The sequence below is a fragment of the Pseudoliparis swirei genome, chromosome 8 (assembly GCF_029220125.1).
Source record: "Pseudoliparis swirei isolate HS2019 ecotype Mariana Trench chromosome 8, NWPU_hadal_v1, whole genome shotgun sequence".
In the NCBI taxonomy this organism is placed as follows: Eukaryota; Metazoa; Chordata; class Actinopteri; order Perciformes; family Liparidae; genus Pseudoliparis; species Pseudoliparis swirei.
This window is the reverse complement of record NC_079395.1, coordinates 1405855-1416881: the sequence shown is the minus strand read 5'-3', so window position 1 is coordinate 1416881 and position 11027 is coordinate 1405855. Positions and strand designations below refer to the sequence as shown.

The window sequence follows — 11027 nt, the reverse complement described above, 5'->3', positions numbered from 1 at the left end:
AGCTGCAGCATTCTGGATCAACTGGAGGGACCTAAGAGATTTATTAGAGCAGCCTGCTAATAAGGAGTTGCAGTAATCCAGTCTCGTAGTAACGAACGCGTGAACCAATTTTTCTGCATCTTTTTGAGACAAGATGTGCCTGATTTTTGAAATATTACGTAGATGAAAGAATGCAGTCCTTGAGATTTGCTTTACGTGGAGTTAAAGGACAAGTCCCGATCAAAGATAACGCCAAGATTCTTTACAGTGGTGTTGGATGCCAGGGCAATGCCGTCTACAGAATCCACATCACCAGATAATTGATCTCTGAGGTGCTCAGGGCCGATTAAAATTACTTCGGTTTTGTCTGAGTTTAACATCAAGAAGTTGCAGGTCATCCATGTTTTATGTCTTTAAGACATGCTTGAATTTTACAGAGTTGGTTGCTCTCCTCTGGTTTTATCGATAAATATAGTTGAGTGTCATCTGCATAACAATGAAAGTTTATGGAGTGTTTCCTGATAATATTGCCCAAAGGAAGCATGTATAAGGTAAATAAAATTGGTCCAAGCACAGAACCTTGTGGAACTCCGTGATTAACGTTGGTGGTTATCGAGGCGTCATCGTTTACAAATACAAACTGAGATCGATCTGATAAATAGGATTTAAACCAAATTAGTGCCGTGCCTGAAATGCCAATCGACTGCTCCAGTCTCTGTAACAGGATGTCATGGTCAATGGTGTTGAATGCAGCACTAAGGTCTAACAAGACCAGGACAGAGAGGAGTCCTTTATCTGCTGCCATTAAGAGGTCATTTGTAATTTTCACCAGTGCCGTCTCGGTGCTGTGGTGTTTTCTAAATCCTGATTGAAATTTCTCAAATAAACTATTATGATGTAGAAAGTCGCACAACTGATTTGCGACCACTTTCTCAAGGATCTTGGAGAGGAAGGGAGGTTAGAGATCGGTCTGTAGTTAGCCAATACCTCTGGATCCAGAGGGCTTCTTCAGGAGAGGTTTAATAACAGCCACCTTGAAGGAGTGTGGTACGTGGCCTGTTAGCAGAGACACATTGATAATATCTAATAGAGAGCCGCCAATTAAAGGCAAACGCCTTTAAGCAGCCTCGTCGGGATGGGGTCCAAGAGACAGGTAGACGTGTTCAAGTAGAAACCGTTGAAAATAATTGGTCACGGTTGATAGGAGAAAATCCTCCAAATATACACCAGGGCATACAGCGGTTTCCAAGGCCATTCCACTTGAGGACAGATTGGCACTGGTTATGGGCAAGAGATTATTAATCTTGTCCCTAATAGTTAAAATCTTTTCATTAAAGAAGTTCATAAAGTCATTACCACTAAGGTTTATAGGAATGCTCGGCCCACAGAGCTGTGACTCTCTGTCAGCCTGGCTACAGTGCTGAAGATAAACCTGGGGTTGTTTTATTTTTCTATTATTGATGAGTAATAGGCTGCTCTGGCATTACGGAGGGCCTTCTATATGTTTTAAGACTATCTCGCCAAACTAAGCGGGATTCTTCGAGATTAGTTGAACGCATATGCTCAAGCTTTCGTGACGCTTGCTTCAGTTTGCGGGTCTGAGGGTTATACCAGGAGCAAACCTCCTTCCTCACTGTCTTCTTCTTCAGAGGGCTATCGAGTCCAGTGTCATTCTCAGAGAGCCTATGGCACTGTCAACAAGATGATCAATCTGGGACGGACTAAAGTTAGACCAGGAGTCCTCTGTTATATTGAGACGTGGTATCGAATCAAATACAGAAGGAATCGCTTTAAATTTAGCTACAGCACTATCAGTTAGACATCTAGTGTAAAACTTTTGACTAACGGAGTACACTCCGTAGTATAAATTCAAAAGTTATGAGGTTGTGGTCTGACAGAAGAGGATTCTGTGGAAGACGTTCAAATGCTCAATGTCAACGCCATAAGTAAGAACAAGATCAAGCGTGTGGCCAAAGCTGTGAGTGGGTTTCTGTACTCTGACAGAAGCCAATCGAGTCCAACAAGGAGATGAATGCAGCACTAAGGCAATCATTATCAACATCCACATGGATATTAAAATCTCCAACAATAATAACTTTATCGGTTTTAAGAACCAAACTTGATATAAATTCTGAGAATTCAGATATAAACTCTGAATATGGACCTGGTGGCGGTACAGAATCACAAATCGAATTGGCTGTAGTGTTTTCCAGGTTGGATGTGAAAGACTAAGAACAAGGCTTTCAAATGAGGTGTAGTGTAATTTTGGTTGAGGATTAATTAATAGGCTCGATTCAAAGATGGCTGCTACTCCACCTCCTCGACAGTGCCTCGAGGAATGTGAGTATTAATATGACTTGGAGGAGTCGATTCATTCAGGCAGACATATTCTTCATGGCTCAGCCAGGTTTCAGTTAGGCAACATAAATCAATGTGATTATCTGATATTAAATCATTCAGTAACACAGCTTTAGATGACAGAGATCGAATATTTAGGAGACCACATTTAATAGACCTATTTTGTTGCACTGCTGAAATAATTGTGTTAACTTGTATAAGGTTATTGTACGACTCCTCTTCTGCTTACTTTTGATTTATTTAATTGAAGTGGCCGGGACAGACACAGTCTCTACTCTAAAGTCATGGGTGGTAACTGCTCGAATGGAAGAGCAGAGAAGGTGTTAAACTACAACTCTGCTCCGGTTCCTGATCTGACCCCTGGATTGTCATGGATTAAGTCCGGTGATCAACTTGGTCATATTCGGAGAAATGAGACGCGCTCCGTCCAACCTGGGAGGAATGCTCCTCCTCATCAGATCAGGTTTTCCCCAGAAAGTCTTCCAGTTGTCTACGTAGCCCACATTATTCGCTGGGCACCACCTCGACAGCCAGCGGTTGAAAGACGACATTCGGCTATACAATTCGTCTGTCTGCAAATTTGGGAGAGGGCCAGAGAAAATTACGGTGTCGACAACGCCTTGGCATAAGCACACCGATTCCACATTAATTTTAGTGAGTTCCGAGCGGCGGGCTCGGGCGTCATTACCACCGGCGTGTATTACAATCTGACTGTCTTCCACTTCCGCCGGTTGTCCTGCGGAAGAAAATGGAATCCCTTCAGCCTCTTTCCGGGCTGCATGCGTCTCCTCAGCGTGGAGAACCAGCCGGTGGACCTGATTATGGTGCAGCAAAGGCTGCTGGGAAACTACAGCCACCTGCAGGTCGGTCGCCGTCGTCGGGCGCCGTGCTGCCGTCGCTGAGCGGCCGAGCGCCAGGCGCCGAGTCCCTGAGAGTGTATCGGTGGGCGGTCATGTGAGAGGCAGCAGGTGTCCCCGCTGATCTCCTGGTGTCCTCAATGTCTGCAGGCTTCATATCGCACGGCATCTGGAGGTGATCGCTAGAAAACGTTTGCGAAGATTTACACCGCTTTATGGAGGGAAAAATAAAAGGTCTTTATAGTCTTCAGTGATATATGATAGTGGACAGTTTTTACATCCAGCAATAAACTCTGCCCCGGCCCGGTGTTGGATCCATTGCCCCTTAAACTCTCATCCTGGTGATATGTTTTGTCACATTCACATCCAAAAATACAAACATAAAAGTTCTCAGATACCAAGAGTGATGATTGATCGCACAAGGGCCCATTGGATCATAAGTCTATAGCCATAACCACTCAGCCATCCTGGTTATTAATCTTTGACGTTGGAGGAAATATCATCTAACGTTTGCAGTCCTGCTCTGTCCGTGTAAGTTGTCGGTGTCATTCGAGATTAATTTTAAACAAATGCACACAAACAATAGTAAGCATCCTCTCGCACTCAAAGTATTTCCATTAAAGAACGGAGAATTATTGTTCATGGGAGACCGAGAGGGTGAAATAATCCCTGGCAGCCCTGTTTGTATAACATACAACAGACACATCCTCACGAGAGAAGCAGAATCTGCTCCAGTCATAGTTTGATTTTTCATTTATTCAGTTATTATCCATAAGAATTCAGTTCTACGGTAGATCTGAAGGAACAGAACGAAACCAAAAGATGACATCTGAATAAGCAGCCAGGAAACCCATCTGAGTTTCAAGGAACAGGTTTAGATTCAACCTTCCTTAGAAGTAGTAATGGATGAAGCACATGTCGTAGTAAAGTAAAACTGTCAAATATACCAGGAGTGGAGATGGAATCCGTATTCATTGAATGTGTTGTTACTCTGTAATGATTCCTTCTGGTCACATGACATCTATTGCTCTGTCCATCCGGGAGAGGGTTCCTCCTCTGTTTTTCTCCTGAACGTTTCTTAACCTTTTTTCCGTGAAAGTTTTTTTTTCTTGGGAGTTTTTCCTCCTTCTTTGTTTGTCGATAAATAGACTTCTTTTTAATTTGAAGGGTAATATAATACCAGGAGTGGGATCGAACCCACGAGGACAACTGCCCATTGGATCTTTTATTTGAAGGGAGTAATATAATACCAGGAGTGGGGATCGAACCCACGAGGACAACTGCCCATTGGATCTTAAGTCCAACGCCTTAACCACTCGGCCATCCTGGTGATGTTTACAGTGATATTTCAAGGGAAATTTTTTTTATTTACCTCAAATCTTTATAAAGATAAACATATTTGTGAGGGGAAGAGATGTGGTGGGAGTGAACCATCCAGCAATGTTGACTACTTTTGTTTGTTGATAAATAGGATGCAGACGTCTTCTATATTTAGAATGGAGTAACATAATACCAGGAGTGGGGTTCGAACCCACGAGGGCTCACACCCATTGGATCTTAAGTCCAACGCCTTAACCACTCGGCCATCCTGGTTATATTTACAGTGTGATTTCAAATGAAATTTATTTTCATTTTGCTCTAATTCTTAGCAAGATACAATTATTTGTGAGGCGAAGAGACGTTCTTCGAATGTTGGAGGTGAATCAATCCGGCAATCACGCTGAATGTAAACAGCCCGTTAATGACGTTGGACCTGAACCATCCGGCAATTTCGACCTCATCTGTTTGTCAATAAATAGAATGCAGACTTCTTCTTTATTTAGACGGGAGTAACAGAGAAGAAGTCACAGAGTTTTAATAGTTTCAAGACATTTGTGGTGGATTAGGCAGCACCCACTCTCAAGGAATGACCAATCTAAGACCGGTCTATGGAGGGAGAGCAGGAAGCTGTTTGTGAAATTGTGTGCATAGAATTTTTTGCATTATTGTGAACATTGTCAAATATACCAGGAGTGGGGTTTGAACACACGAGGGCATATGCCCATTGGATCTTAAGCCCAACGCCTTAACCACTCGGCCATCCTGGTGCTCTTTTTTGACTGTTGTATGATGTCAATTTCAAAATATGGATAATTCTCACCCAAAAAATGTCAACACACCAAGCGTGGGATTGGAACCCACCCCTTGTGTCCATTGCATTTTGCTTGCTTTGACACATTGACACTCGTTACTATCTGTGACACAATGGGGATTATTTCAGGCTCTGAAATATTCCCGTAATTACAAATTTGTTGTTAAAAAAAATATCTCCCAGATTTCATTTATTCGATTATTATCTGGCATAATTCAGTTCTCACTTACATCTGCTTCCTGGAACAGAACAAAACCAAAATGATGCCGGATGGATAGCAGTGTGAACAACACAGAGGCAGCCAGAAGACCCTTATGAATTTGAAAGGGCTTAATTTAAATCCAACCTTCCATAGAAGTAGTTCTGGATAATGCAGATATGTCATAGTAAAGTGGAAACTGTCAAATATACCAGGAGTGGGGATCGAACCCACGAGGGCATATGCCCATTGGATCTTAAGTCCAACGCCTTAACCACTCGGCCATCCTGGTTATATTTGTAGTGATATTTCAAGGGAAATTTATTTTTATTTCTAATTTTCCTCCAAGATACATTTATTTGAGGCGAAGAGATGTTTTTGGAGTGTTGGAGGGGAACCAATCCAGCAAATGCCTCCACACCAAAAGTGTGATTGTAAGCCACGCAGCCTTGTGTCCATTGGCACCGCGTATGAGACGACTGACGAGGTGCAAAGGGCTTCAACACCTTTGTCCCCGTCTGCTGGCACCAATGTTACTTTGCATTGATAAAAAGAGGCAACAGCAACGTGCAGCTGACTCACTTCATGAGTTCTTCTGCTGCAGTCTTTAACCACCGTGTCAGCCGCTCTGCTGTATTGATCGATGTTGATGTTTACGTGGGTGGAGATTTAGAAGTTAAACGTGAACAGGCTTTTTATTTTTAAAAGTGCTTTGCCTCTGACTTCTGCTGTTTGTGGATAATAAGGATCCAGACTTCTTCGGTGTGGATCATTCTCTCGCGAGGCGACCCCCACTCTCAAGGGCTGACCGATCTAAGACCGGTTTACATTTCTGCATTAATGTGGAAACTGTCAAATATAACAGGAGTGGGGTTCAAATATGGCCATTGGATCTTAAGTCCAACGCCTTAACCACTCGACTTCTTTTGTTTATCGATAAATAGACTTATTTTTTATTTAAAAGGGAGTAATATAATACCAGGAGTGGGGTTCAAACCCACAAGGGTATATGCCCATTGGATCTTAAGCGCTATCTGCCTCAGGCATGGCCAGCAAAAAATCCATTGTCAGCGCCCAATCCCTGTGCTCGCTCAACAATGGATGGGCCAATGGCGTTTCGGCCTCACAATGGATTCGGCCAATCACGGCGCAGGGCAAACCGCCAACCGCGGCAAGTCTCGCGAAGGTTGGTACGACGCGCATAACGTACACTTCAACAATGGATGGGCCAATGGTGCGTCGGCCTCACAATGGATTCAGCCAATCGTTACGCCGCACAAGATCACCAACACGGCTACGCATGACATTGGACGTAAGCTCTTTTCTACAACGAAGACAACGTGTCAACCGTAAGTTATCCTACTTTATTATTCGTTAGCCACCGTAAACGCCACATCTAGGTTGTTAACTTTTTCTCCGCCGCCGTGTCACATCACGTTACAGGCACAGCGAAATGCTCGAGATCGCGTTACCTACATTGTAATAACGAGTGTTGGACAACGGTATAGCAGTGGTAGCTAGCGCAAGCATAATAACTCGTCCGTGACATGGCACGGTTTTATTCTCTTCCATTAGTAATACACTGGGTATCTACATGAAGAAATTGGTTGCAATTTGTACATTCGCATAACGAGCTACGGCACGCAAGATCGCGGCCAACGCAAGTCGTGTAATAATAAGTGTATAATATTAACGTGATTCTGCAAAATGTCCGAAACGCCATGGATAAATACTACTGTAATGCACCGAGAAAACAAACGTCCAAGTATAGACAGCATATGTACATGGTTAATTTATAAAGACTCTAATAATATATCTTCATTTTATATATAGCGTTAAAGGAAACAGAGTCATAGTTTATTACTGGTATTTAACAACTGGTACAGACTTATTATAGAAACAGTATAATTACACAGTATAATTGTGAATAATGTGTATCCATATATATATATATATATTTATATGTATTGATATGATTACATGTGTAAATACCATGTTTCAATAACCGACAACATGTTATCAGTGTAGTTTGCTTAACTAACAGTTGCTGTGTCTGTGTTACTGTTCTCATAAATATGCACGAATTCAGCAAGCTCAGCACACCATGGTTATGGCTATATTTAGCTATTATCGCTGTTTCAATGTTCTCTTTAGATGAGCACAAAACCAAAGAGCCACAAGGCTATGAGCGATAAGGAGTGGATGGCAAGGCTGAGGGCGTTTGCCAGCTCTGGGGTTTGGCCTTCTGGAGGAGGCAATAGACCAGCCCCAAGGCAGAAGAAGTGGTTCGCCTTCTATCAGAAGGTAAAGTATAACACAATAATGACCGTTTACATATTAGTGTCATTAGTATACCACACACTTGATTTATTGACTTGACTTTTTCGCAGATAATGTCATTAAGACCTCGTACACTGAGAGACTCACTCCAGGCTAAATATGTTGTGCACCGACAGATATGCTAGAGAGGTTCATGTCATTTATGTTCGCTTTCTCTCATTCCAGGCTTCCTGATTGTTTTCACCTGTCATCACACCTGTCTCCTATGCTCATCAGTGTCAGCCCGGCCCCTGATTGGTCCCACCTGTGTCTTGTTACCATGTGCTTAAATTCCCTGTCTCCCAGTGTTCCTTGTCAGTTCGTCTGGTCTTTTGCCATGATCAGGTCGGGTTATGTTATGCTCTTGAAAAGTTTTTGATCCCTCACTACGTGAGCGCTTTCATTTTGTTCACTGCCGAACCGAAAAATAAAGTACTTACAAATACTTTATCTCTGTCTCCGGTCGCAATTGGGTCCTACTTCCTAAGTGTCTGAGGTCGTAACAGAACGAACTGACCACATTATGGACCCAGCCGACCCAAGAACGCTTCACGCCGCTCTGTCGGTACAGGGTGTGACGATTTTTCATCACGAGGAAAAACTGGACAAAGTCAGCCGGGAAATACAAGAGCTGAGAGGACGCCAGGCCGGGGTTCAGGAAGAATTATCTACACAGATGCAACAACTGGTTGCCCAAATGAATAATTTTTACACTCATCAACAGACTGCTCCTCCGGTGACGTCATCCACAGCTGAGAATTTGCCTGTCAATACTCCAGCTGACGACCCAGGTCAGGCTGTTTCCTCCCATTACGGCTGGCTCTTCCGGAGAGATTTTCCGGAGACTCTTCAATTGCAGAGCCTTTCTGGTACAGTGTGATCTGCATTTTCAACACAACCCAGCAGCTTTTTATCTGACCATGGTAAAGTGGCGTTTATTGTGTCTCATTTAACGGGAAGAGCTGCAGCCTGGGCTACTGCAGAATGGTCTAGAGACACCGAACTATGTTACTCATTGGCCGATTTCATAGAGACTATGAGGCGATTTTTGACCACTCATCGCCTGCTACGGAGGCCAGCAGAAGACTGTTTCAAATACGTCAGCTCAACCGCCAGGTGGTTGATTATGCCATCGAAGCTTTCGTACAGCAGCAGCGGACAGCGGATGGAATGTTCCGCTCTTCGTGACGCCTTCATGACAGGACTGAACCGATAAAGGACCAGCTGGCTCCACTGGAGACACCGGGATCTGGAATCCTCATCGCTGTGGCCATCCGGATCGATAACCGCCTTCGAAAGAGAGAGGAGCGTCGACGCAACCGAGATGTTATTCCCAGCTTCCAGAATTCGCCTCGAGGGTCGCGCCAGCGGAGGATTTCCAGCTCATGTTACCGGACCATCAGAGGACTACACTCGAATGACTCCGTGAACCCATGCAGCTTGGAAGAACCAGGCTTTCTCTGGAGGAGAGGCAGCGTCTCACGGAGGGTTGCTGTTTCTACGCAGCCGGGTCATCAACTCGCCGTGCCCGGAAAAGATCGTGCTCACCAGTCAAAAGGAGGGCGCTGGTGAGCAAGTTTCCCAGACTTCCTCCTCGACCTGTTACTCAGGTAGACATTTGTATTAACAATCAGACCATTGACCAGGGTGTTAATAGACTCAGGGGCTGACGAAGCCTTATAGACTGGGGCCTAGTCAAACAGCTAAAGATAAAAACTGTCCCGCTATCTCATCCTGTTAGTGCCAGTGCCTTAGACGGCCGCTTGTTGTTCACAGTTACCCATTGCACTGAGCCCATACGGATTACTATAAATAAGGACCATACCGAGCATGCAATTTCATATTTTGAGTCGAATCAGTACCCGATTATTTTGGGGTTTCCTTTGAAGATCCACAATCCTCACATAGACTGGCCTTCAGGGAAAGTTAAGGAATGGGAGGATTGTAAGGGCAGGTGTAAACTTTCGCAACCTGTTAATGCACCAACAGACTCTAGTAGGATCATTATAGATCACCCTGACTATCCTGATCTACAGAAGGTACCTTCCTGTTACCATGATTTAAAAGAAGCTTTTAACAAGTCTAAAGCCTTGTCGCTACCTCCTCACCGAGATTTTGACTGTCCCATTGATCTCGCATCGAGCCCCATTCCCAAGGGGAGACTTTACTCGATTTCGAGACCTGAGAGAACAGCAATGGATGAATACATCTCCTCTTCACTCAAATCAGGGATTATCCGTCCTTCATCGCCTCCAGCCGGAGCGGGATTCTTTTTTGTGGAAAAGAAAGACGGGTCTCTGAGACCTTGCATAGACTACAGTCCACTAAATGACATTACGGTGAAGAACCGCTATCCTCTGCCACTCATGTCATCTGCTTTTGAACTGCTTCAACGGCCAAGATATTCACCAAGTTGGATTTAAGAAATGCATATCACTTGGTTAGAATAAAACAAGGGATGAGTGGAAGACTGGATTCAACACTCAGAATGGTCACTATGAGTACTTGGTAATGCCTTTTGACTGTGCAATGCACCGCTGTTTTTCAAGCTTTTTGTGAATGAGGTTTTGCGGAATTCTTGAATATTTCAGTGTTTGTGTATCTGATGACATACTGATTTTCTCCCCAGACGCTAAATCTCATGTTAACCATGTCCGCCAAGTTTTGCAGAAACTACTGGATAATCAGCTATATGTCAAGGCAGAGAAGTGCGAGTTCCACACAGAAGAGGTGTCTTTCTTAGGATACATAGTCTCACCTAATCATATCCAAATGGATCCTGCGAAAAGTCAGTGCAGTATCCCAGTGGCCCACACCAGACTCCAGGAAAAGGTTCAGCAGTTCCTAGGATTTGCTAACTTCTATAGGAAGTTTATTAGAATTTCAGTTCTGTTGCTGCTCCTCTGCATGTTCTGACTTCTCCTAAGGTTCCCTTCAAGTGGACCCCCCAGGCGGATCTTGCTTTCAAACTTCTCAGAGATAGATGCACATCAGCTCTATACTCACCATTCCAGATCCCCAGCGCCAGTTTATGGTCGAGGTGGATGCTTCCAATGAGGGAATTGGAGGAGTACTGTCTCAACGTTCTGCAGAAGACAACAAGATGCATCCATGTGCTTACCTGTCGCGAAGTTGACAACGGCAGAGCGGAATTATGACGGGAAACAAGGAATTGTTAGCTGTA

General features: G+C 44.0%; 2 non-coding genes across 2 annotated transcripts; both read right to left on the bottom strand.

Moving 5' to 3' along the window:
• Positions 1-4704: 4704 nt before the first annotated feature.
• On the bottom strand, positions 4705-4787 carry trnal-uaa (transfer RNA leucine (anticodon UAA)). The gene has a single exon. It is a non-coding gene; the product is annotated as a tRNA-Leu (tRNA).
• Positions 4788-5733: 946 nt separating this feature from the next.
• trnal-uaa (transfer RNA leucine (anticodon UAA)) lies at positions 5734-5816 on the bottom strand. Its single transcript has one exon. It is a non-coding gene; the product is annotated as a tRNA-Leu (tRNA).
• Between the last annotated feature and the right edge of the window lie 5211 nt (positions 5817-11027).